Raw genomic sequence first — 3,267 nt, 5'->3', positions numbered from 1 at the left:
TGGAGAGGACACTCCAGTGTCATCGCAAGATGTCGATTCAACACGGGAGGAGACAGATACCGTGTCACTCCCAAGTCGGACTGCACAGCCATTCTCGGCGGTGCAGATAGACTCTTAAGAAGCTACACCATCGTCTCTCAAGACGGACGGCTGCCGCCGCCGCCGACGAATTGAAAAAAAGCATACCATTTGACAAATAATGGAATAAATATGAACATTTTCATTAAATCATTTAGAAAAAAATCACCACTTTTCAAATGGTTTTTATGGTATAAAAAAAAGTGTCGTGCTTTGGTAAGTTACTTACATTCTCTGAAACATTGAGACTATTAATGATAATATATGTAAGATGACTAACAGGGAGCCAGATATGTAGTAGTCAATCCATTTATTTATTTGTAAAATATCTATGAAAACATTTGCTGCTATCACCTCATAGAGGTGTTATGAGTCTACTTGAAAGATGTTTCAAAACTGGAAAGTACTGCACAAATTATTAAGATTTATTCTCCTAAGTAGTTTAATACAGATCAGTGAATGATGAGAATGCAGGGAGCATTTTTTTTAAATGTGTTTTGTCTGGACATAATTTTACCAATAGGGACATTTATGTGTTCTCACATCATTTTTGTTTTCCCAGCTAACTATTTATCTTGCATCCTCAAAACTCAATAATTTCTGAGCATAAAGGTCATTTTCAACTTATCTTAAAATATTCATTGAATGTAGTTATTACTATTTCTTGTCATTTTAATGTTATAACAAGTATTTGAATATCTAAATTTAATTCTTACCACCGCTTGTTAAAATCATTAATTTTATACATTAAAATGTTACACATAAGATTTCACATAAATTGACTGACAAATTACAAAAAAAAAAGTTAACAATTCTAACTTTCTATTGATAATCCAAGGCAACCGAGAAGATAAGTCCGCTTATGAAAACAATGGATTTCAAGAGTTCACAATTAACTTGAAACACCCTGTGATATTAGGACAAAAATAAATTATTTTCATCCACATTATTCCATATTACCAATTATTTTATACAGGGACATTTAATCACCTGCTCTTGAAAACTTTGTAGAAGTACTGCACAATAAATCACTATGTTGTATCTAACTTCATCAATTTTAGATTGAATAATTTTACATGTTACTTAGGAACTGACCTTAATTAAAACTTTGGAGATTCTGCTAAAACATTGGTTGAAGACTTCATTCGTTCTATATTTGCAAATTTTGCCAGACTTAGGCAATTTATCTTTGTGACAATTAGATTTCTTTTGAACAATAAGAAGGCTACAGTAAAAGTGTAGAGAAAACAATGCTATTTAGCAGTTTAAAATAAACTGTTTTAAATAGATCCTGGGTTAGGAGAACTATATCAAAAGTGTTTTTTTCTAATAGTGCATTGTTATAAATGAGGAGTAAATGGTCTTTTTGGGGTCCTTAAAGATCACAAAAACACAGCTGCAGAAATTTTACCTGGAGAGGCATATGAAATTAAAAGGTTGATTTTCTTCACAGATCCTAGAAGAGGGATCAAATCAGAGGAGCCCCAAGTATGTATATGGGAGTGGGTGGTCAGAGGTCAAGCAAATGCATGAGAGGACTTCATTAGTGTTTGAATATCAATAGGTCACAGTCAGGGGAGGGCAATAGGGGGCATTTTGACAGGGGCAAGTCTTTCACACTGGTGCCCCTCACCTGAATGGGGTAGGTGCTCATAGTGTGTTCATGGGAATCTTAAGACATCAGTAGGACCTGGATTGGGACAAGATGGTGGATCCTGGTGAGGATCTGTCAAAATGGAGCTTTATGTTGTGTTTGTCATAAATCCACGTATTCTTCTCTTCCAGATGACTATAGTTGCAAAGTAGAGCTTGCTTTGACATCTGATGGCAGGACTATAGTTTGCTACCATCCTTTTGTGGACAGTCCATATGAACACACAAAACCTATCCCTCGGCCAGATCTTGTGCACAATTATGAAGAAACACTGGATCAAGTACTGAAAACCATATTTGAAGAAAAAGATGAACACTTTGAACAGGACCTATGATAGAACCACTTAGCAAAATGATCTTTACTACTAAGCACCGTTGGTATCCTCATGGACAGTACCATAGATATCATAAGCAATTGAGGCATCTGATTCCTGCTCTCACAGCCACTGCAGTACATTGAGCTCCATAGAGACAGGGTCGGGGCAAGTGCGAGCTGGACGGGCTACACTGTGCTCACTGAGGAAAAGTAATCCAATATGGGCAAAGGAGATCCTAAGAAGCCAAGAGGCAAAATGTCATCATATGCTTTCTCTGTGCAAACTTGATAGGAAGAGCACAAGAAAAAGCACCCAGATGCTTCAGTCAACTTCTCAGAGTTTTCTAAGAAGTGTTCAGAGAGGTGGAAGACCATGTCTGCTAAAGAGAAAGAAAAATTTGAAGACATGGCAAAGGCGGACAAGGCCCATTATGAAAGAGAAATGAAAACTTATATTCCTCCTAAAGGGGAAACAAAAAAGAAGTTCAAGGATCCCAATGCACCCACGAGGCCTCCTTCGGCCTTTTTCTTGTTTTGTTCTGAGTATCGCCCAAAAAGCAAAGGACAGCATCCTGGCCTATCCATTGGTGATGTTGCAAAGAAGCTGGGAGAGATGTGAAATAACACTGCTGCAGATGACAAGCAGCCTTATGAAAAGAAGGCTGCTAAGCTGAAGGAGAAATATGAAAAGGATATTGCTGCATATTGAGCTAAAGGAAAGCCTGATACTGCAAAAAATGGAGTTGTCAAGGCTGAAAAAAGTAAGAAAAAGAAGGAAGAGGAGGAAGATGAGGAGGATGAGGAAGAGGAGGAAGATGAAGAAGATGAAGATGAAGAAGATGATGATGAATAAGTTGGTTCCAGCGCAGTTTTATTTTTCTTGTCTATAAAGCATTTAACCCCCTTGTACACAACTCACTCCTTTTAAAGAAAAAAAATTGAAATGTAAGGCTGTGTAAGATTTGTTTGTAAACTGTACAGTGTCTTTTTTTGTATAGTTAACAAACTACCAAATGTGTCTTTAGATAGCCCTGTCCTGGTGGTATTTTCAATAGCCACTAACCTTGCCTGGTACAGTAAGGGGGTTGTACATTGGCACGGAAGTTTAAAGCAGGTTCTTGTTGGTGCACAGCACAAATTAGTTATATATGGGGATGGTAGTTTTTTCATCTTCAGTTGTCTGATGCAGCTTATATGAAATAATTGTTGTTCTGTTAACT

The 3,267-nt window shown here is 37.1% G+C and overlaps 1 pseudogene; it reads left to right on the top strand.

Moving 5' to 3' along the window:
* The first annotated feature begins 2,267 nt into the window (after nucleotides 1–2,267).
* Nucleotides 2,268–2,900, top strand: LOC150021288 (high mobility group protein B1 pseudogene; annotated as a pseudogene).
* Nucleotides 2,901–3,267: the final 367 nt, after the last annotated feature.

Source organism: Furipterus horrens, unplaced genomic scaffold (assembly GCF_987537825.1).
Source record: "Furipterus horrens unplaced genomic scaffold, mFurHor1.1.pri manual_scaffold_1, whole genome shotgun sequence".
NCBI classification, from domain to species: Eukaryota; Metazoa; Chordata; class Mammalia; order Chiroptera; family Furipteridae; genus Furipterus; species Furipterus horrens.
Note: the sequence above shows the minus strand (reverse complement) of the source record. Positions and strands in the feature narration are given on the sequence as shown.